This window comes from Schistocerca americana, chromosome X (assembly GCF_021461395.2).
Source record: "Schistocerca americana isolate TAMUIC-IGC-003095 chromosome X, iqSchAmer2.1, whole genome shotgun sequence".
Classification (NCBI taxonomy): domain Eukaryota; kingdom Metazoa; phylum Arthropoda; class Insecta; order Orthoptera; family Acrididae; genus Schistocerca; species Schistocerca americana.
In genome coordinates, this window is record NC_060130.1 from 179,149,029 (window position 1) to 179,173,766 (window position 24,738).

General features: G+C 38.7%; 1 protein-coding gene across 2 annotated transcripts in view; it reads right to left on the reverse strand.

The window, feature by feature from the left end:
* The window catches only part of LOC124554809 (regulator of nonsense transcripts 2-like), a 233,707-nt gene extending 209,816 nt beyond the window's left edge, over positions 1 to 23,891 (reverse strand). The window contains exons 1-3 of one of the 2 annotated variants that reach the window (XM_047128466.1): positions 23,776 to 23,829; positions 22,340 to 22,385; positions 13,066 to 13,193 (exon numbers count right to left, since the gene is read on the reverse strand). The gene's annotated coding sequence lies outside the window, so the exon portion shown is untranslated. Of the gene's footprint in view, positions 1 to 13,065; positions 13,194 to 22,339; positions 22,386 to 23,775 lie in introns of both variants that reach the window. The other variant, XM_047128465.1, reaches the window with a different exon arrangement.
* Positions 23,892 to 24,738: the final 847 nt, after the last annotated feature.

The window sequence follows — 24,738 nt, forward strand, 5'->3', positions numbered from 1 at the left end:
TCCTTGGGTAACAGAAGAGATATTGAATTTAATTGATGAAAGGAGAAAATATAAAAATGCACTAAATGAAGCAGGCCAAAAGGAATACAAACGTCTCAAAAACGAGATCGACAGGAAGTGCAAAATGGCTAAGCAGGGATGGCTAGAGGACAAATGTAAGGATGTAGAGGCTTATCTCACTAGGTCTAAGATAGATACTACCTACAGGAAAATTAAAGAGACCTTTGGAGAAAAGAGAACCACTTGCATGAATATCAAGAGCTCAGATGGAAACCCAGTTCTAAGCAAAGACGGGAAAGCAGAAAGGTGGAAGGTGGAAGGAGTATATAGAGGGTCTATACAAGGGCGATGTTCTTAAGGGCAATATTATAGAAATGGAAGAGAATGTAGATGAAGATGAAATGGGAGATATGATACTGCGTGAAGAGTTTGACAGAGCACTGAAAGACCTGAGTCGAAACAAGGTCCCGGGAGTAGAAAACATTCCATTAGAACTACTGACAGCCTTGGGAGAGCCAGTCCTAACAAAACACTACCATCGAGTGAGCAATACGTATGAGACAGGCGAAATACCCTCAGACTTCAAGAAGATTATAATAATTCCAATCCCAAAAAAAGCAGGTGTTGACAGATGTGAAAATTACTGAACTATCAGTTTAATAAGCCACTGCTGCGAAATACTAACATGAATTCTTTAGAGATGAATGGAAAAACCGGTAGAAGCCAACCTCAGGGAAGATCAGTTTGGATTCCATAGAAATGTTGGAACACGTGAAGCAATACTGACCCTACGACTTATCTTAGAAAATAGATTAAGGAAAGGCAAACCGATGTTTCTAGCATTTGTAGACTTAGAGAAAGCTTTTGACAATGTTGACTGGAATACTCTCTTTCAAATTCTGAAGGAGGCAGGGGTAAAATACAGGGAGCAAAAGGCTATTTACAATTTGTACAGAAACCAGATGGCAGTTATAAGAGTCGAGGGACATGAAAGGGAAGCAGTGGTTGGGAAGGGAGTAAGACAGGGTTGTAGCCTCTCCCCGATGTTGTTCAATCTGTATATTGAGCAAGCAGTAAAGGAAACAAAAGAAAAATTCGGAGTAGGTATTAAAATTCATGGAGAAGAAATAAAAACTTTGAGGTTCGCCGATGACATTGTAATTCTGTCAGAGACAGCAAAGGACTTGGAAGAGCAGTTGAATGGAATGGACATGGTCTTGAAAGGAAGATATAAGATGAAAATCAACAAAAGCAAAAGAAGAATAATGGAATGTAGTCAAATTAAATCAGGTGATGCTGTGGGAATTAGATTGGGAAATGAGACGCTTAAAGTAGTAAATGAGTATTGCTCTTTGGGGAGCAAAATAACTGATGATGGTCGAAGTAGAGAGGATATAAAATGTAGACTGGCAATGGCAAGGAAAGCATTTCTGAAGAAGAGAAATTTGTTAACATCGAGTATAGATTTAAGTGTCAGAAGTCGTTTATGAAAGTATTTGTATGGAGTGTAGCCATGTATGGAAGTGAAACATGGACGATAAATGGTTTATACAAGAAGAGAATAGAAGCTTCTGAAATGTGGTGCTACAGAAGAATGCTGAAGATTAGATGGGTAGATCACATAACTAATGAGGAGGTATTGAATAGAATTGGAGAGAAGAGAAATTTGTGGCACAACTTGACTAGAAGAAGGGCTCAGTTGGTAGGACATATTCTGAGGCATCAAGGGATCACCAATTTAGTATTGGAGGGCAGCATGGAGGGTAAAAATCACAGAGGGAGTTCAGCACCCCTTGTCAATGGTGATTTAACCACCCGCCCATCACTAGTTGGCCCAATTTGGTTGCAGACTTCAAGAACGTCAGTACTGAGTAATAGGAAGAAGATACTTAGCTTGTGTTGTGCAAGTAATAATTGCGTACAAACAAACGTAACTACATGTTGGAGGCACAAGAAGCACATCGAGCCACCTCATAACAAGAGGTTAAATTACGTTTCTTTTCCTTTTAGAAATAAAGTGTCCTATAAATAAGAAAGTTTAATGTATAGATCGTTTTGGATTCCTGCCACCAGCCATTGCAGCTTCTCTCCTTCCTTGTTTGTTTCTGTGCTGACTGCCACAGTAGCCAATACAAAACATCTGGTGCTGTCGATTCCGAAACCGACGCTGCCTTTGCTCTTCACCGCTCTATCACAGTGTGTCACTAATAAGTGTCTCTTTTCTTTCAGAGGAAAATTGATATTCATTGTCTTCTTTCTTGCAGACTAGCCACAACACTTCTGCTCTTGCGTATTTGCTTTGCTTCCCAGGTGTAGAAGTATGAAACCGGAACTTCCCTATAGATGGTGCTAGCTGTCAGTGTAGGGCCTGTGAGACCACATCTGCAGCACTATCTGCTTCCTGTAATGACGGACGACAAATGTCAACATACAGTAACTCAAGTTCCACATATCAGTATCTGTTTAAAACCCATAAACCTGTCGAGTTCTGTGCCTAAGAACTACGATTAGCAGACAGCATTGGTTTTCTGTTATCATTTGACGAAAATTGCTGCAGAATCGCATTGAATGCTTGTCGAAGCTTTCAGTGAACACGCTCTTGGAAAAACACAATGTTTCAAGTGGTTCGAAAAATTCAAAAGTGGTAATTTTGACGTGAGAAACGACGAGCGGGGAAAACAACCGAAAAAGTTCAAAGAGAACGAATTGCAGGTTTACTGAATGAAGAGGATACTCAAACTTAACAGGAACTTGCGGAATAATGGAATGTGATGCAGAAAGCCGTTTCTCTTCGGTTGAAAGCTATGAGAAAGTTGCAGAAAGTGGAAAATGTGTTCCACATGAACTGAATGAAAGACAGCAAGCAAATTGAATGACCACTTTTGAAATGCTGCTTGCCGCCAGATACAAAAGAAAGTCGTTTCTCCATTGAATAGTGACAGGTGACGGAAAATGGATATATTTTTAGAATCTTAAGCATCGTAAACCATGGGTGACTACAGGCAAACCATCGACATCCACTAAAAGACCAAATTGCTTTGGAAAGAAGACAGTTCTCTCCATATGGTGGGATAATGAGCAGCAAGAGGAATGGCACAAGAGGTAAGGTCAGTTCAATGGTCTTTGTGCTACACATAAAGTGCAAGGTTTGTGAAACTTTCTAAACAAGTGTGTGTGTGTGGTTGGTTGGTTGGTTTGGGGAAGGAGACCAGACAGCGAGGTCATCGGTCTCACCGGGTTAGGGAAGGACGGGGAAGGAAGTCGGCCGTGCCCTTTGAAAGGAACCATCCCGGTATTTGCCTGGAGCGATTTAGGGAAATCACGGAAAACCTAAATCGGGATGGCCGGACGCGGGATTGAACCGTCGTCCTCCCGAATGCGAGTCCAGTGTCTAACCACTGCGCCACCTCGCTCGGTGTGTGTGTGTGTGTGTGTGTGTGTGTGTGTGTGTGTGTGTGTGTATGCGCGCGCGCGCTGTGACATCATGTCCCCGCTGCTTTTCCATGCATAAAACACAGAACAGTAAAAATGCCCACATAGAACTAGGGACAGAAAGTTGGCTGAAACCAGATGTAAACCGTAAGGAAATTCTAAACTCAGATTGGAATGTATACCGCAGAGACAGGCTGGACAGTGAAGTGGGAGGCGTGTTTATAGCGATAAAAAGTACAATAGTATCAAAGGAAACTGACGGAGATCCGAAATGTGAAATAATTTGGGGGAAGGTCACGGTTAATGCAGGCTCAAACATGGTAATTGGATGTCTCTATAGGCCCCCTGGCTCAGCAGCTGTTGTGGCAGAGCACCTGAAGTAAAATTTGCAAAGTATTTCGAGTAGATTTCCTGACCATGTTATAGTTCTGGGTGGAGATTTTAATTTGCCGGATATAGACTGCGACACTCAAACGTTTATAATGTGTGGCAGGGACAAAGAATCCAGTGAAATTTTTTTAAAGTGCATTATCTGAAAACTACCTTGAGCAGTTAAACAGAGAACCGACTGGTGGCGATAAAATATTAGACCTTCTGGTGACAAACAGACCCAAATTATTTGAAACAGTTAACGCAGAATAGGGAATCAGCGATTGTAAAGTGGTTACTGCATCGATGATTTCAGCCGTAAATAGAAATATTAAAAAAGGTAGGAAGATTTTTCTGTTTAGCAAAAGTGACAAAAAGCAGATCTCAGTGTACTTGACGGCTCAACACAAAAGTTTTGTCTCAAGTACAGATAGCGTTGCGGATCAGTGGACAAAGTTCTAAATCACTGTACAATATGCATTAGATGAGTATGTGCCAAGGAAGATCGTAAGAGATGGAAAAGATGCACCGAGTTAGAAAACTGCTGTGGAAGCAAAGGGAACTTCACAGCAAACATAAACATAGCCAAAGCCTCGCAGACAAACAAAAATTATGTGAAGCGAAATGTAGTGTGAGGAGGGCTATGCAAGAGGCATTCAATGAATTTAAAAGTACAGTTCTATGTACTGACTTGGCAGAAAATCGTAAGAAATTTTGGTCTTATGTCAAAGTGGTACGTGGATCAAAACAAAATGTCCAGACACTCTGTGATCAAAGTGGTACTGAAACAGAGGATGACAGACTAAAGGCCGAAATACTAAATGTCTTTTTCCAAAGCTGTTTCACAGAGGAAGACTGCACTGTAGTTCCCTCTCTAGATTGTCACACAGATGACAAAATGGTAGATATCGAAATAGATGACAGAGGGATAGAGAAACAATTAAAATCGCTCAAAAGAGGAAAGGCCGCTGGACCTGATGGGATATCAGTTCGATTTTACACAGTATATGCAAAGGAACTTGCCCCCCCCCCCCCCCCTTCTTACAGCGGTGTACCGTAGGTCTCTAGAAGAGCATAGTGTTCCAAAGGATTGGAAAAGGGCACAGGTCATCTCCGTTTTCAAGAAGGGACGTCGAAAAGATGTGCAGAACTATAGAACTATATAACTATATCTCTGATGTCGATCAGTTGTAGAATTTTGGAACACGTATTACGTTCGAGTATAATGACTTTTCTCGAGACTAGAAATCTACTCTGTAGGAATCAGCATGGGTTTCAAAAAAGACGATCATGTGAAACCCAGCTCGCGCTATTCGTCCACGAGACTCAGAGGCCCATAGACACAGGTTCCCAGGTAGATGCCGTGTTTCTTGACTTCCGCAAGGCGTCTGATACAGTTCCCCACAGTGGTTTAATGAACAAAATAAGAGCATATGGACTATCAGACCAATTGTGTGATTGGGTCGAAGAGTTCCTAGATAACAGAACACAGCATGTCATTCCCAATGGAGAGAAGTCTTCCGAAGTAAAAGTGATTTCAGGTGTGGCGCAGGGGAGTGTTGTAGGACCGTTGCTGTTCGCAGTATACATAGATAACCTTGTGGATAACATCGGAAGTTCACCGAGGCTTTTTGCGGGTGATGCTGTGATATATTGAGAGGTTGTAACAATGGAAAATTGTACTGAAATGCAGGAGGATCTGCTAAGAATTGACGCATGGTGCAAGGAATGGCAATTGAATCTCAATGTAAACAAGTGTAATACGCTGCGAATACATATAAAGAAAGCTCCTTTATCATTGAGCTACAATATGGCAGGTCAGCAACTGGAAGCAGTTAATTCCATAAATTATCTGGTAGTAGGTATTAGGAGTGATTTAAAATGGAACGATCATATAAAGTTGATTGTCGGTAAAGCAGATGCCAGACTGAGATTCAGTGGAAGAATCCTAAGGAATTGCAATCCGAAAACAAAGGAAGTAGGTTACAGTACACTTGTTCGCCCACTGCTTGAATATTGCTCACCAGTGTGGGATCCGTACCAGATAGGGTTGATAGAGGAGGTAGAGAAGATCCAACGGAGAGCAGCATGCTTCGTTACAGGATCATTTAGTAATCGTGAAAGCGTTACGGAGATGATAAACTCCAGTGGAAGACTCTGCAAGAGAGACACTCAGTAGCTCGATACAGGCTTTTGTTGAAGTTTCGAGAACATACCTTCACCGAGGAGTCAAGCAGTATACTGCTCCCTCCTACATAAATCTCGTGAAGAGACCATGAGGATAAAATCAGAGAGAGCCCACACAGAGGCATACCGACAATCTTTCTTTCCACGAACAATACAAGACTGGAATAGAAGGGAGAACCGACAGAGGTACTGAAAGTACCCTCCGCCACACACCGTCAGGTGGCTTGCAGAGTATGGATGTAGATGTAGAACTGCGCTTTGCAGCACGCGAATTGCTTTTCATGTGGAAAGTCAGGTCATGCACAGTCTGCGTATTTGCAACAGAGAAAGAACCCAACCCAAGTTTGCTCTTACAAGCGCAGAGCACCTTCTCACTTAGTGAATGTAGTTTTCTCTAATCCAGTTACCAGTACTAGTGATGACCAAATTCAGGATGTGCCTTTACCCTGCCCAAGTGCTATGCAATGACAGTTAAACAAACTGTTTGTGAACTTAGTAATTGCCAGACAATTTGTGCAAGTTCAGTTAGATACCGGTGCTTCCATTACATTGCTTAATCGTACCATTTACGAACAGTTGGGCTAGCCACAGTTGACAAAATCTTGCACACAACTCAATAACGGTCAGGACATTCCACTGCCTGATATGTGTAGTTTGCCTGCCACATTCCAGTCTCACACCAGAACAGTGACATTTACAATTTTGCGTGCGCCAGACTGTATTTTTGGGTTGCATTCATTTGCTTTGTTTGGTCTCTGTCTTCAGGACAGTGTACTTCCTGTTTCTGCTTTCAACCCACAATACAATGTTACTCAACTGCTTGAGGAGTTTCCTGATTTATTTTCTGATGGACTTGGCAGAGCAAATAATTTTGTGATGCACATATCAGTGAAGGACAATGTGCAACCTAAGTTTTTTCAGGCATGTCCCGTCCTTCATCCACTTCAGACACAGTTGCAAGCAAACTTACAGAATAGCAAGATGATTGTGTTATTGCTCCTATTCAGGCTAGTCAATGGGCTTCTCCCTTAGTCATCTTACCAAAGATTTCTGGAAGACTTCATCTTTGTGTTGACTTCAAATCCACAAATAATAACTGATACTTATCCATTGCCTTGCCTTGAGGAACTATTGAACAGGCACGGTGCAGGCCGCTATTTTTCAAAAATTGACTTACGTGATGTGTATTTGCGAAGTCTGCTAGATGAGGAGTCTCAGAAAGTGTCTGCGGTCAACCGCATTTAGAGTTGTTAAAAGTTTTGAGTTTACCCTTTGGCAGCACTTCCACACCTGCCATATTCCAACACTACTTTGAACAGCTCACTGTAAAAGTTCCATTCTGTTCCAGTTACTTGGATGATACCAAACCATCAACCTCACACTGACCAATACAGAGCCACGAAATGGCATCAAGGAGGTGCTGACCCACGCACCAATGGAAAGAGCGGGCAGCAGCACACCTCCAGGAAGACTGAGTTCAGTGCCCCCTGTCAACGCTGATTTAAACACCTGCCCATCACTGGTTGGCCCAGTTTGGCTGCAGACTTCGAGAGCACCAGTACTGACAAGGGAACCTCCCCATCGCACCCCCCTCAGATTTAGTTATACGTTGGCACAGTGGATAGGCCTTCAAAAACTCAACACAGATCACTCGAGAAAACAAGAAGAAGGTGTGTGGGTCTACGAAAAAAATAAGCAAAATATACAAACTGAGTATTCCATGTGGAACATAGGCAACATCGGGGATAATGTCAGCTCAAGAGCGCCGTGGTCTCGTGGTAAGCGTGAGAAGCTGCGGGACGAGAGGTCCTCGGTTCAAGTCTTCCCTCGAGTGAAAAGTTTAATTTTTTATTTTCAGACAATTATTTTGCGAAGCTGCACAGGTAAACAGAGCAGTTCTGTTTACGTGATCGTGTGTCAATTATCAAAGTTCAGGCACTCACACATAATCAACTTCGCCCTCCAAAATTCCAGGACATGTTCAGATTTGCTTGGACATATGCAGGATTTGACGGTCTACACACGGAAAAATTTGAAAACGTTAAAAACATATGTTTTGACAGAGCACAGGGAAAACTGTGCGACTGTGAAACTGTTGCATTCATTTGTTGCACTTCATGTGACAAACTCTTATGTTTTCATCACCTTTTTGAGAGTGATTATCACATCCACAAGAAAACCTAAATCGGGCAAGGTAGAAGAATCTTTTTACCTATTCGCCAAGTGTACAAGTTAGGTGGGTCGACAACATATTCTTGTCATGTGACGCACATGTCATCACCAGTGTCGTATAGAATATATCAGACGTGTTTTCCAGTCTAGGAATCGCAGGGTTTTGCGGTGCGGTCGCAAAACACAGACACTAAACTTATTACAGTGAACAGAGATGTCAATGAACGAACGGACAGATCATAACTTTGCAAAAATAAAGAAAGAAAACTTTTCACTCAAGGGAAGACTTGAACCAAGGACCTCTCGTTCCACAGGGTCTCACTCTAACCACGGGACGATGGCGCTCATGCCCTCAGACTTTGCTTGATGTTGCATATTCTTTGCACGGACTACTCAGTTTGTAATTTTGCTTATTTTTTCATAGTTCCACACAACTTCTTCCTGTTTTCTCGATTGATCTGTGTTCAGTTTTTCAAGGCCTATCCACTGTGCCAACTTATAATTAAATCTGAGGGGGGTGCGATGGGGAGGTTCCCTTGTGAGTAATAGGAAGACAATACTTAGCCTGCACTCTGCAAGTAGTAATAGTGTGTAAAAGTAATTGCATGTACAAGGCACATGAAGCATCTCAAGTCACCACATAACAAGTAGTTACGTTATGTTTTGTTTTTAGAAATGAAGTGCCCTATTAACCCATTAGCGCCGTGCGTTGCCATATGGCAACGTTTGTAACACTTTTTTAAAATCGTTGATTCCACGACATCAACGAAGCAAGAGTCTTGGCAGCACCGGATTCCGTTCCGCACGACTGTAAAGATCACTACAATGCAACAGTTTTAACAATACATTTAAATTCTGTGGCGTAAGCAGTGCTGGAAGTCGTCATTTGCTGAATGACGAAGAAAAATGGAGTATAAGTTCGAGTAAGTATGTTTTACAGAGTAACTTACGATTTATAATTTGTTTTTTTTTTTTTTTTTTAGTATGGTTGTGCTTTAAATACTCAAATATATATTCTCTGAAGGTTACTGCTTGCTGTGAAATAAATTACATTCATTTAGGCTGTTTGAATGTCGGTGTTGCCATATGGCATCGCTGCGCACTTGTACTCAGTAAACGGACGAATTTTCTCTTTTTGTTTTAGAAGAGGTTTCTCGCTTGCTGAGGCGCTGGAGATTCTTTATAATGACGATATTGAAGGTGATGTGTTTGCTGAGCCCCCCCCGATCCGAATAGAGAAGAATGATGGATTATTGTATGTGTGGTAGCTGGACAACTCAGTTGCCACAATGATTTCTTCTTCATGTGGTGCACAAGAAGTTGGCCAAGTCACGAGATTCTCGCAACTAAAAAAGCAAAATATAATGATTCCCAGACCAAAACTGGTAGCAAAATATAATACATATATGGGCGGTACTGATCAGATGGATTAGAATCTAGCATGCTATTGCATTGCAATAAGAAGCAAGAAATGGTACTGGTGTCTCTTTACATGGATGTTAGATCTCGCCATATAAAACAGTTAGACTCTGCATAATAAAGCAAGAAACCAAACTATTTCTCAGCTTGATTTCAAGAGAGAAGTAGCAGCAATGTACTTGCAAAGACACTAAGCTTTACCAAAAGGAGCCGGGAGACCATCTGCATCAAGGGCATGTTCCGACAGCCGTATCAGATTCAATTAGGTTTGATAAGACTGACCACCTCGTCCAGCACACAGAAGGAAAGAAGAAGAAAAGGTGTGCACACAAGGACTGTAAATCTATAAATCTATTCTGAGAACAATGTGTTCGAAGTGTAATGTGGGATTGTGTACTGAGTGTTTTATTCCATTTCATGTAAAGTAATGCCGAGTTCAAGGTTTGATTTTTGATTATTAATTGTACTTTGTTATAAAGTATCAATTGTATGATGAAGACTGAATAATAAATTTGCACAAAACTTGTATATGTAATAAGAAATTTCAATAACCTACTTATTTTAGTTGAAGTTGTAATCCATATAAATTTAGGTAGTGAAAGCGCCTAGCGTTGCCATATGGCAACATCAAATATCTCGCTAATGGCAGTAATTACTTTCGTTGAAACAACTCTGTTGTGCAATTCATGCCTTTTACAGACATAATAACGCAATTTTTTTTTTAATCACTAAAAAATTATTTCCGGCGCTTAATGAGTTAATTAGAAAGTTTAATATATAGATCATTTTGGATTCTTTCCATCGGCCATCGCAACTTCTCTCCTTTCGTGTTTGTGTTGGTGCTGACTCCCATAGCAGCCAACACAATATGTACCAAGAAGGCATCCAACTCCTTTGCAATATGTGTCCATACTACGAAATCATCAACAACATCATGATAGCACCTAACTGATCCTTTACTGGCAGTCTGCATTGCCTGTTGTTCAAAAGTCTGCATAAACAAATTGGCCACAGCTGGACTACAAGAACTGCCCATAGCTACCCTGTCAATCAGTTTTTGAAATCATTGTTCTGGAAATAGGCTGTGGTGAGGCACTGTCAGTTAACAAAGTTATATCATGCATAGCGGATATTTTTCCAACTGATATAATGGTGTTATTCAGACATTGCTTCACTACAACCTGTTTCCAATACAACACTGATGTTTATGAAAAGGCTAATACGGTGGCTATGGGTAATCCTCTTAGTCCACCTATGGCCAATTTGTTTATGTGGGCTTTTGAACAACTGATGCTGCATATTGACAGTGAAAGACTAGCTAGGAGATATTGCTACAATGATGATACTTTCATAGTATGGACACATGGTACAAAAGAGTTGAATGCTTTCTTTGTGCATCTTAATAGTATCAATCAAAAAATCTAATTTCCTATGGATACAAAGAGTAATGGGTAACTTAATTCTGGATGTGTTAGTAATCAAATGAGTGGAGCGACATTGGGCCACATGGTGCATAGAATAGGCACGCATACGGATCATTATGTTCACAAAGATTCTAACCACCACCCCACACTAAAAGGATGGTTGGTTTGTGGTGGTGGTGGTGGGGGGGGGGGGGGGGGGGGGGAGTTGAAAGAAGGACCAGGGACCAGACTACAAAGGTCATCAGTCCCTTTTTCCACAACCATGAAAACCCACAAGGAATAAAAACAAGCAATGGAGGTAACAAGAGACAACACAGAACAAGAAAGATACAGTCAAAAACCAGACAACAACGAATTAAAAGCACACAGAGTTGTACAGTGGTTGGCCGACCATGGAAACAAAAAAGGAAAAGCCAACCACCAAGAGACATACTAAAAATCCCAAACTAAAACCATAGGCCAAAGGCCAGACGCAACACACAAAAGGGACAAACCCTCAGATTGAGTGATAAAAGCCCCCTGCTGGAATAAAACTGAAAACTAAGCCTGCCATTCACTAAAAGGAGGTTTTATAAAATCGTTTAATAAAAACCTTGGTGGCCAGGGTAGCAAAATTTGTGAAGCATTTTATTTACAAGATGAGGCTAACCACCTACTGTCAACCTTTAAAAAGAATGGTTATTCAAATAAGGAGATAGACTGAGCTCTTCCCCCTAGGAAGAGAATCAGAATCGAAGAGGAACGACATCAGTCCAACAGAAATGTTTTCCTTCTGTTTAATAGTAAGATTACAAATTGCTTGGGGAAGTGTTGGGCCAGTATTGAGTTGAAACTATTTTCATACCAACCAGGAAGATAAAACACATTTAAAAACAGCAAGGATATATGACATCCTTTGGCTACATTGGGTGCATATAAAATTTCTTGTAGTTGTGGACTAGTTTATGTTGGTACGACGAAAAGAAGTGTTAACACCCACATAGTTGTACATCAACAGAATTGCTCTCTAGGACATAGAGATAAATTGGCCATAGCAAAACGTGTACCAAGAGGGTAATCATGAAATAAAATTCACATAATGAAAACATCACATTATCATTTGCGCATGTATAGAGATGCTATTGAAATTTATGATCATCATCATAATTTTAAGAGAAAAGAATAAGGTGCTGAATTAAATAACATATGGATGTTGACTCTGCACCGACAGAATGGCAATTGATTACTTTTGATCAGGAATGTTGACACTATCAGAGATAGTGCCATAGCCAGTGTCACGTTATGGGCTTTGGAGGTCTTTCTACTCCCTGGTATTTGGCACTCACTCAAATTCTGATTGCAGTTCATCGTTTCACCTCCAAGGATATCTCCTGCAGTTTGGGATTAAATGTTTGGGAAAAGTTTTACATATCAACCACGGCCTGTCAACCAGGAAGTATTAAGTGAAACAAATGGCTGTGTTTGGTGCGGTGTCATGTCTAGGAGGCAAGGACTGTTGATGAACAGTGTTGCGGCAAACTGGGGAGAAGTCTCTTTCTTACAATGTTATGGAGAGGCAGTGATGTTACTTCCAGTGTCACAGTGTGGGGAGCCATCAGATACGACTTCAATTCATGATCAGCAGTGGTAGCGGGAACTCTGATGGCACAATGCTACATCGCAGATATCCTGTGTCCTGAAGTGCTACAGTATTGTGGAGTCATTTCTCAACAGGTCTCACACAGCACATGTCTCTACAAACTGTCTGCATGACGACGAGGTACTCCGTGGTTAGCAAGATCGCAAGGTTGATCCTGACAGAACACACATGGTACCAGTAGCAATTTGCAATGTCAAGTCTGTCCCGGTGCCAGTATTTGGGATACTGGGAACCAGTTACAACAGTTATCAGTCAGCTTGCCTTGGAAGAGGATACAATGGCTTTACAATATCCTTCCCATCCAAATTGGGGCATGCATCCAGGCCACATGGGATGCAATCTCATAAAGATATGTGGGCTCATACTGCCAAGTTCCTTGCATATTTGAATAAACTTTGTAATCACTGAAATGACATCACATACCTTCTAAATCCACGAAGTTTCATTTCGTTTCCTCCTCCTCTTCTGACCGTTCCACTCTTTTTGTCAGGCAGAGTAGTTACCAATGCCATATGTGCCTGGTTTTCCCTTCATTCTTTCTGTAAGGTCCACTGTAATTATACGAATAAAGGATTATGAACTGCACTTGCTCAACTTGCAACAAGAGGTTAGCTTAAGAAATGTCATGTCAGTGATTGGGTTGGCATATGACATCAAAGGAGGGTGTGCCAGGCAAATTTTGCACATGCCTGCATCTAAAATTAGGAAGCGGGCACATGATCTATGATATACCTAGTTATTTTGGCCTGTACTAATGTCACAAACATATCTGTGGATGATATACAAAGAGATTTGTTGGAACATCTGCTAAACTTGGAAAAGAAGCATACCCCTCTATTTCTTATTGAGTTTGCACACAGCAGTACTACTTAAGAACACTACTAATGAATAATGTTTGTAGGTGTGCAGTGTGACGACATTAGAGTGATTGCTAGTGTATTTGTGGATTCAATTTTAGGGCAATAAATGTATTTCTAACTCAAAATTTTTTATAAAGTATTCTCTCAATACACACCTGATCTCTTCCTCTATCTGCTACTGTTTCGTATGAAAGACCTGAAGCGTCTGATGACTACATAAACTAACAAAAGAAAAATGGAAGGATGATCCCGATTCAAAGTCCCACTGACTAAGGGATCATAGGCACAGAGCACAAGATTGGATAGAGCCATAATGAGGGCAGAAATCTTCTATATCCTTTTTAAAGGAACCAACCTGCATTCGTGTCAATCAAATTAGGGAAACCACAGAAAATGTAAATCAAAATTTGAATTACGCTCCTCTCGAACGCAAGTCCAGTTTCACAGCCATCTATCTCTATCTCCCCCCCCCCCCCCCCCCAAGCAGACCATTTTTACACTCAGCCACGGAACAGTAGAACAGTTTCATAACTAAATGAGTGCAGCTAAACTATAACATGAAGGAATTTCTCTTGTCTGTTAATGCAGTCATCACTTCCCAGATCACAGAAAATGATTCTACTGGAGACCCATTCCCATCTCCATAATACCTTGAACGATTGATGTCACTTTCATTAGCCACTATGTTAGCTACTTAATGCAAAGGACCTTCAGCTGCTAAGTATTTTGCATCATCCACCCATTCTTATACTTCATTTTCACCAATTAAATGCTCACAGATCATACACAACTGCGTGATGACCCTGAGAACACAGACAGTTTTCGGTTATGTCACCTTTCTTTGAATCAAGGAGTTAATGGCTTCTATTTTGTAGAAGTTCACAAGTGAAACCCCTTATGTTCAAATTGAGCTGTAAATTTCTCCAAAAACTTAATCGTTCTCCTCAAGTCCAATATCTTCACTCCTTTTCCACCCCACATCATATTTTTCCGTGTTGACTTCTATTTCCTTGCAAATACTTTGAATGGGATACTTCAATTCGAATTTGTAACTATAACCCAGCTATCAAAATCTATGCTTCATATCATTTTCATCCATTTTAAATACTCCTTTCCCCATAATAACTCAAGTTACATGCGACTCTGCTTGCATTGAATTTTTTCACATATACACTGACAATGTCATCACTATTATTGTAATGCGAAAAAAAACCACTCATACACCATACCTGCATGGATTTTTGCACGAAATCTTTGCCATGACCAAGCTCAATAATCCCGTCACTAACAGCAGACAAGCAGACCTTGGACAATACTGACATAAATCCAAGTAATGAAACCCTAAATTTTAATTGTAACTCAATATAATGCATATTAACCCTTTAAACTGGAGTTCAATGGCTTACAACACACTAATATAAACTCTGTAATGCATAAATTCCTTCCTACTTCATACAGAACAGATTTGGTCATTCATAAAATTTTTACAATATTCTCAGGATGCAATACAAATCCTTAAAATCATTTTATTTAGCCTAGCAGATGTTTTAATCTAACAAAAGCTTATCAATAGTAAATACTAAAATGCACCCTGTAGCAATAACGTACTGCTGCCATCCTAAGCAAACTCACTCACCTCATTAGGGGTCATTCCATATCAAATCACCCAATAAAAAATAAATTTTACACCCACCTCCTTAGATTTTCATGAAATTTGGCTCAAATGGTTCTAATACCATCCTGACAACACCTGCAAATTTTTTTTGCTGTATCTCTTATAGTTTTTTTTTATAAATCTTTAAAGTTTTTATGTTTTGCGTTTTCCGAACCTTCGGAAATGGTAAATTTAATTTGTATTCAAAACTTTAAAATTGCTTGTCTTAAAAACTCTTTTAGATAAAATCATGAATTTTCGCAGCAAGTTTATTTATTATACATATTTGAAGATAAAAATGATACTATTAAAATATATTAATATTTTCTATGAAAAAAATATATGTATTTTTTTCTTTTTTTTAACGGATGTTTTGTTTTATAAGAATTGCAATATCTAGAGTCTCAGACCTGATAGAATGCTCAAATTTGTTTTAATTTACTCTTAAACATATAGGCTACTTGATAAAACAAAAATAATGATGGCTTTTTAACATGTTTATTAATTATAGTAGATTACATTAGAATTATGTAAAAAGATAGTGTACTTACGACACTCATGTATAACCCAACTGATTGCTTGAAACATTGAATTTTTCGAGTAATTTTGTCTTTTTAATAAACATAATAATAATGCTGATTCAAACTGTTTTTCCACTTCATCCAACAGCTTTCAGTTCTTTTCATACAGTCTTTTTTGAAGTAATACATTCTTCCAGTGCCGCTTGATTGAGGTGCGTCTACTACACAGACTATGTGCTCCAAAGGCACTATGCAAGAATCTTCTCTTTCAGGCCAATAAAATGATGCAGCTGGTCCTGAAGGATGTAGAAATAGAATTTCTGCATCTTCATCAGCATTGACTATTGTTTTTACCAGTCCAAAGTACCAGTTACCATCATAATTTGCAGCCACATAGCTATTTATGGATGGTTCAACATGAACCCAATCAGAAGAAGAATGGAAAGAAGACTAAGTAGGGTTTTACACTATCTGTAGTCCTTCTAATTTCAAGGTTGTTTGTTTTAAGTGGTTTGAAGTTATGAAAACTTCTGGTTCCAGGAATGGTTCGGGTTGCTGAAAAACGTTTTTCTAGTTTTAACCGTAGCAAATCAGCTTCTTTTTTGTCAATACACTGAAAATGAATGTTTTCAATATTTTTTTCACAAAACTTGTACACATCGATTGCTGTCATTATTTGTTCTTCGTCTGAAAGCTGTAGACTGGCTTTCCTTAAAATTCTTTTAATAGTTCCTCCTAGGCCATCACAAATTGACTTCCCATGACTTGTTGCAAAAAAAAAGTGTGTTGAGCCTTCAAATTAAAGTCTCTCAAGTGTCCAGTCAAATTTTTAAAACTGTTTCTATATTTGCACTGCCCAGCACAACCATCTGTAAAGTAGTGAACTGAGTCAATGCAGTATGATGTAATGACAGCCACTTTGTAATTTCTTTTTGTACAAAGTTAACAAAACCAGTGTCATGTTCTTGGTCATCACTAATAAAACAGTGGTTGGAAACAAAAACATTGTTTTCCTCATTTCTTAGAAAAACTTCAACTGGGTGTAGAGTACAACCACCTCTATTCCAGTGGTAACTTTGGATCTCATTTTGTATAACAAAGGAATAATTTTCACTGAAATCCATCACAATAATTGCTGTTTTGGGTGGTGGGTCTTCTTTCAATCTTTTAAAGGCTGCTGATTGGGATTTTGCTATAAACAAGTGCGGGGTGAGCTTTCTCCAATGACCTAACCAATAAAGAAATGTAGCCTTCAACACTGATAGACTGTTTGATCATTTCTGCCCCGTCTGTGTTAACCCACTGACTGATTACAATTTCTTCTTCTAAATAATAATCTTCACTTAGTTTTTCAGTTAAGTACTCAGTTAGTGCAGTATTTGCAGGACAGCTGTCACAATGATGTAGCATGCAGTTTTGGTTTTCCATGTTGCACACAAGCATCTTAATTAGGTCTTTATAAGATTCTTCAATTTTCACAGCATCCAGTAATAGTTCAACATTCTGGTGGATACTGCATACACATACAATGTGTGTGCCTGCAGCACCAGCAAGGATACACCATTTAGAAACAAAATATTGAAGATCCTACTTCTACCTCGGGATTCTCCCATTTGAAATAATAATAGAGTTCTCTCAAGTTACACAAAATGAGTCTTTTTTGCATTGACACACTTTTTTGAACACTTACTTTGTCTTTTGTTCCAGGAAGCACTCTGGAACTGTCATCCTTTTCACAAAAATCTGTTACAAGTCTTACTGTATTTTCAGAAAGAGTTTTACCTTTTTTTGGACCAGGAGTTTCCAAAATACCCTTTTCAGATTTTAGCTTTCTAGCTTGTCGCACCATGTACTCACTTACATTAAATTCTTTCATCACTTTATTTCGACTCCAAGAATCTGGAGCCAAGGTCAAAAATCTGGATTTTTCTAGACCTCCCAACAGATGAAATCTTCTCTTTCATAAGAGAAATCATTACATCAAAATCCTTTGCTTTCTCAACCACACTTGTATCTTCTTCGTCATCATCAGAACTTGGTGCATCATATTTTAATGCATTTGAAACCGCCTTTTTTGCAGTCTTTTCAATACTGCTAACCTTCCTTTTAAAATAAGACCCTTTACTTTGTTCTGACAAGCCATGAAGCTTTATCGGTGTTAAACCTAAATTATCAAGAGCAATGTTTGTTTGTACGAGGGATTCATTTCTGGATTCCAATGATTCTAATTCAACCATGACTTCATCATCTGTTTCACTTTCATTGACTTCAGCTCTTAATTTTTCCTCACAAAAGTTACGGCATGTTGAGCAAGGCTTTAGTCCAGGTTTTATGCTAATATTTTTTGTCAGTAATTGTTTAGAAAGACCCAAGCCTACACTTCTCAACGATTTTTTGATGGGCTTTTTGTGTTTTTTTTAGTTGGTCTACACATGTTGTTTGATACTTTTCAAAAACATTTAAAAAGTAGTAGCTGTGGTGTGGACATATATTCTTAAATTCACACAGATTAATTCCAGATCGTAAGTGGATCAAATCTTTTTCTTCCTCACTCAATTCAGATACTGGTTGTAACTTTTTTGAAGGTGTGTAGGTTGTTTGGAAACAGTCAGATTTTTTAAATAACCCTACGCTACAGGTTTGAATATCTGACATACTGATTTCACTTTTGGTCTGATTACTGTTCTGGTTACTTTTATAGGATATTGGAAAAGAATCTCTGTAAACTAAGTAACAGTACTTACTGAAAGTTTGAATAAACTTAATAAAATACTATCCAAGCACTATTTAACACTGTAATAATTTTTTAATTCAAAACACAGGAGTAACAAAACAAAATCCAAGCGTACATTGTTACTACAAGAAGACAAAAACTTATTTTCGGTGTCTAAGTCACTTGGTACTTTTTATTTTTAAAATATAATTAGTATTATTTTAAAAATTAGATAACTATTAAACAGGTTAAAAAGCCAACATAATTTTTCTTTTATCTAATAGCCTATACAATTAAGAGTATTTTAAAACAAATTTGAGCCTCCTATCATCAGGTCTGAGACTCTAGATATTGCAGTTTTTGTAAAACTAAACATCCGTTAGCTAAAAAACAAAAAACAAAAAAAAAACCAAAAAAATGTAATTTTTTTTCATTTTGAAGATTTTAATACATCTTTATGGTAATTTTTTTAACATTTAGATACAATACACAAACTTATTCCAAAATTTCATACTGATATCTTGAATATTCTTTAATATACAAATTTTTTTAGTTGTGAGGACACGTTTAAGTTACGATTTCCGACTGCTGAAACAACGCCAAATCTGAAAACTTTAATAATTTATATTTAAAAAAAAAAAAAACTATAAGAGATAGAGCAAAATAATTTTACAAGTGCTTTCAGGACGATAAAAGAAGTAATTGTACCAAGTTTCATCAAAATCTGATATGGTTGGTGTCTAGGCCTGGGTGACTTGACATGGAATGACCCTTAGAAGATTTAATAGTTGTTAGACGTATGTCCTATCTCATATACAAACTCCGTGTACCATACTATTCCCACAAAGTTTTGAGATCAAGTAGAGACAAAATCAATATACAGTGGACACTCATTGTGCTGTAACATATTTCCTGACTGTTCCAACCTTTCACAGCACACACAGGTAGAAATTTACTCCAGCGTATATGTTTTTCCTCCAGGCATCGGGTCACCCGACACCCGTGATTCCACCTGTGGGTTCTGACCTGTGACATAACTGTGTTGTGTGATGTCATGGAGGTACAGCATGTTTAAAATTGATGGCATTTGAAGAATGTGAGTAAGTGGTGATGCACTCTTTGTGTTTGATATTTGATTTTCTAATTTGTTTCCGAGTAATCGTAGAATCGCATTGGATTTTTCTGGTGTTGTATATTGTGTTTTTGGAGGTAGCTGTTGGTTGGTGAGTGAGTAATTTTTAATTTCAGCAGTTATTGACTACCAATTTGTCTTCAGTTTATTAGCTTTAAGTTTGGAGTTTGAAATTTGATCATTTGTTACATTTAATTATGTGTGTTTGTTGTTTGTTTCTAGGAATGGATCCAACAGTTAAATTTAATAGTCAGTCATTAGTGGCTGCCATGGGGGATGATATGGCTGGTGTAACACAGCTATTACAGTTATTTGGTTTGCTCACTGGGTGTGTTAGGTGCTGACAGTTTGGGGACCTGATGAAGTTAACTACCCTTCCCCCTTCTTGAACCATGGATCTGTATATGTGGAGGTGTCAATGAGATAATGTTTGGAGATCAATTAGGAGAGGTTTCTGGTTCATGCAATCTAGATTGGCCTTGCGGGATATTGTGTAATTTACACTGTTGGTGTTCTGGACAAATCCATGGATCTCAGTTTGGGAAAGTTAAGAATGGAAAGGGGTTCATCCAGTGGCAACTCTGGTCAAGTGAAATTTGCAGTACACGATATTCGATTTGTGTGTGGGTTGCTGGTATCACTAGCTTTGTTTGAGCTGTATAAGACAAGCAAAATTTAGATACCAATGGTGTGTTTTTTGCATTCTATTGGTTTGGTCGATTGTTGAAAATTTTGAGGGCACCATTTATCAGTTAATATTTGTTTTGGAATGATACTGTGTTTCTTGTTGTCATATATCTGGTCAGACCCCACCTAAAATCATGTACTTCCCATGGTTGTCCTGTTAGTTTCATTTTATTGCTAGAGTTATATATTTCACCTGTCATTTGTGCTTTTTACTGGTGTAATAAGTGATGTGGATGCTATACTGTGTACACCTGAAATATGGGTGTCTGCCATCTGGATGACATCACAGGTCCAAGACGAAGGGTGGACTCTGAACTTTCGGCAATCCCCTGACATCTATCTGGTATTAACTTTTTGTTACTCCATACAATGTCCCACACAGTTCCTCAAATAATTTACTGATTCCATTCGCATTTCACTACTTTACATATTGTCATCATTCCAGTATACGTTTCAACAAAAAGAGTCTCCTTTCTTATTGTTTTGGCCTTTTATTGTAACATTACTTTTTAAATTTCATTAATCACCTCATCCGCCCCGATAGCAGAATGGTCAGCGTGACGGACTGCCATTCAAAGGGGCCCGGGTTCTATTCCCGGCAGGGTTGGGGATTTTCTCTGCTCTGGGTCTGGGTGTTGTGTCGTCGTCTTCATAATCATTTCATCCCCATCCAGCACGCAGGTCACTCAATGTGGCGTCGAATGTAATACAACCTGCACCAAGGCGGCCGGACCTGCCCTGTAAGGGGCCTCTCGGCCAATGACACCAAATGCTCATTTCCATTAGCCACCTCCAACCCACCACATTAATTTTGATCACTGTACTTTAGGCTACTCTTAACATTTTCTCCTTGCTAATCTCCAGCTGATCAATTATATTCGCCGTCACATCAATGTATCAGTTTGTCAAGAACATCTTTCCTGTTACATTCCACAGTAACTGCAACTGCAACCAATATGGTCTCTCCAAATTTTAGTTCTGAAGCGACATTTTCATTTTAGGCATATTTAAGCCATGTAGGACATGTAAAAACATAACTGCACTCCTACTAAGTTACATAAAGTGTGCAGCAAAAGGTAAGTGTACCATTATCACATTAATCCAGTAACAAACAATGCATGGGAAAAACTGTTACACAGAGATTCATCTGGGGGCAAAAAAATTTAAGTATCTTTGGAGTTTTATACCTCATATTCCAAAAAAATCCGAAAATATCAACAGTTATATTCCTCAACATTCAACACTGTTCTGTGAACACAAAGGACAATCAACAAAACCATAAATATTAACAGTCTGTTCTTCAACATCACACATATTAAAAACAGCAGGTTGACATCCAGCTGCCCGACTTAAGAAAATCCACAACAGACACAAACAGATGGCATTATAATTTTAATGTGTATGAGTGTTTATTACATTATGATGGTAATTGTCATATCTTCCTCATAATTTGCGGATGTATGTATGTAAATGAAATGGCGCCAGCAGCAGTTATATGCTTAAATACAGACCAATAACAACAACAACAACAACAGGCAAAAGTTATGCAACACCCTTCGTGGATTCTTGGCGTTCTTCCACTGAAATTCAATCCAGCATCTACTTTCTCCACAACTAGATGTCACCATCACACTTTAAATCAAGCTGTATATTTAATGGTTCTGAAAAATTCCAGTAGCTGATCAGAAGCAAAAAGTACAGGTGTACTCTTCCTTATTTATATATTTTCCATTACATTCGGTTGGTTTGATGCTGAGTTAGCAGTTTTACAGATGACTTGTTATCCAAGGACAGCATCAGCGGGCTACCAATGTTCACATACATTGTACTGCGAACTGAACGACTGCATCACTTTTCTCTTAGTTGCACCAATGTTGTGACTATATGATAAAATATCTTCACTTGCTTTACATGGAGGAAGATGTGAAAAAATGTGGGTACATCCAACTTATGTTATTAAAAATGATACTTATGTACATTTGTTTGTGTTGTCACTGAAACAAAGTAAATGTGGTCTCTCCAGTGACACCACAGATATGAGAATGTGTTTAAATATGGAAACTAACAACATCTGAAAGTAAATAATGGAAAATTTGGGATAGTAGGAATTGGGATAAGATTGCTACTCACCACATTGGTGTGAAAGTTTATTCATCTGATGGACTTTCTCCAATAGCTGAAAAACACCCAACAGTCTACTTTTAAATGTGCCCATCTGCTGCTCAGTGTGGTGAGTAACAATGTACCGTAATTCAATATTTATAATAAAAATTTTCACATAAGACTTAGCAACAAGTGCAGCATTAGCACCAAGTACATGTCATTTCTGTTTACTTCTGACTTGCACTTTAAGAACTTGAAAAATAGAAACGTGTGGATGTTTTGGATACTTAGTCTATTTTCCACACCACCTAAGGAAAATTTAATTACATTGATCAAGCAACTATTCTTACCGAATGGACGGCAAGGTATTTAAAAGTCAGAACAAAGTTTCTATTATAAATATTTGATCGTATATAACAAAAGTCAAACAACATTTTTATCTTAGAAAGTTCTCTTTGCATTACGTAGAATCACAAATCTTGAGATGTAAGATGGTTCCCTTGATGATAGCGAACCGGATCAAGGTAAATGTAAATCTGCAGGTCTTTTATACCTGGTTAACACTATATGTAAAGGACAATTTCATTTAATTATGGGAAAGGAGGAGGGAGGAAATATATATCTTCCAAGCTGGTTTTATCCCGAGAAAAACAATATGCAACAACCTGATCAATCACCTGTGCTACATGGTGATTAATATGAAGTATGCAGTTCCTGCGGGTCCGATCAAAAATGTAATAGAGGGTTAGATTTTACGCAGTTCTTCTGTGTATCACCACTTCAAATTACATAGTAATTGCACAATTTCGAAAACACTTTAGCGAAGTTTACGTTTACTACTTTCTTGCATTTAACTTTCTTCTAGACTGATAACATTGTAACACAATGGAGCAAATATTACTGAAAAAACAAAGTTTTCCGTTAAAATGACTAATTCAGTACTGTAATACACGAAATGTATAAATGGCACATTTAACCACCTAACATTACTTAACATTGCACAACGTGGTACTCTGTGTCTGTCAATAAGGGTGTATTTCATCAAAGATACTTTCAGGGCTGCGTAAAACCAAAATGTATTCGAACTAGTGAATTGCTGATTGCATTGGATATCTTCTGGCGATCTCCAAACTATTTTACAAATTAGCACCTTTCATGATTCCGTGAATACTACAACGAACTTCCAACTATGCGATTTTAAAGAAAACTGTACGTACTGTGACCATGCAGTATACAACAAAGTGTCTACACAACAGAGGTTTCTACGCAGGCTTGACAAATATGCCGTGTTCGTTTTTTTCATGCCACTACAAGAAGCGACTTGCTCTCTCTGCGCATATGGGCAAAACACAAAATTATGTTTGGACAGCATTCTCCCACGCCACAAGTTGTTTGATACATTAAGTGAGTACACTACGATTACGGCAACCGTAACGAATTCAGTACTCCACATCTACACTTACCAGTCTTTAATAACACGAATGCTTCTCACATGCGTAACTACAAACATTCCAATACAAACTTCACACGACTGTTTTCGTCTTGATCAAACCAAACAGTCAAACACCAAACACTAAACAGAAGTCAGTCAAAGATAGTCAACAAGCGCTGAGCGCACATACTGTGACTCTCTTTCTTGGTAACTAATTCATTATATCCGTGAACCGACATTTTATACACTGAATCAATCTGAGCAGCAATGTTAATTGTGCCAAACATTTTGTATTTACAAGCATTTTCTACTTTCTTCATGCTTCTTAATTCATCCATTTAAATACTTTAGATCCATAGAGCCAAATGTTGTCCACAATTCTTTGCCTCCAGGTAACACACAACAGAAACAAAATAATTTTTGTTTCTCTTCACCCACCGTTAACTAAGACTTTTTACAGAATTAACTGTTGCAGAAAGTTCTCGTCTTTTTCCATCGAGTTGACGCATCAAGGAATCTTTTGGTTGATATGAACCTAACCGCTTGATTTCCAGCTTCTTGTCCATTCTTTATAAATGGAGGGGCGTTTTAAGCAAACAATCTACTTTATTTATTTTAAAATCATTGTACGAACATTCGAGTTTTAACCACACAGCTCCAGAAAACGGGACACTACTGAGAGGTGGCCTCATTTGCTGTTTTCCGTATTTCCCATTGATGAATGGCAGTAGTAGTGGGGGGGGGGAATTGCAGTAAGGCACATGACAGCAACTACAGTTAGGTATTATGGGCCCAAGGTGGCTGGCTCCTAACATTGTGAAGACTTGTGGACAGGTGGGCCAGGGGATGAGAGTGGGAATGCTGAAGGGACTGCAGGGTTTATTAGGGTGTGGAGAAAATGGAGTATGGGTAAGGTGGTCCTTCCTCCGAGCCCACTCTAGCTGGCCATAAGCTGAACTAGGCTGAAACCCAAGGTATAGAAAGGTAAACAGCT